This window comes from Anser anser (genome assembly GCF_964211835.1).
Source record: "Anser anser genome assembly, chromosome: 2".
NCBI lineage: Eukaryota > Metazoa > Chordata > Aves > Anseriformes > Anatidae > Anser > Anser anser.
Genome location: NC_139721.1, coordinates 33,879,278 through 33,879,555, shown reverse-complemented (window position 1 = coordinate 33,879,555; position 278 = coordinate 33,879,278).

Below are 278 nucleotides of genomic sequence, written 5' to 3'. Positions count from 1 at the left end.
AACCTAAATCTACCCTCTTTTAGTTTAAAGCCATTCCCCCTTTGTCCTATTACTACACCCCCTGACACAGAGTCCCTCCCCAGCTTTCATGTAGGCCCCCTTTAGGTACTGGAAGGCTGCTGTAAGGTCTCCCTGGAGCCTTCTCCAGGCTGAACAACCCCAACTCCGTCAGCCTGTCTTCATAAGAGAGGTGCTCCAGCCCTCTGATCATCCCCATGTCCCTCCTCTGGACTCGCTCTAACAGTTCCATGGCCTTCTTGTGCTGGGAGCCCCAGGGC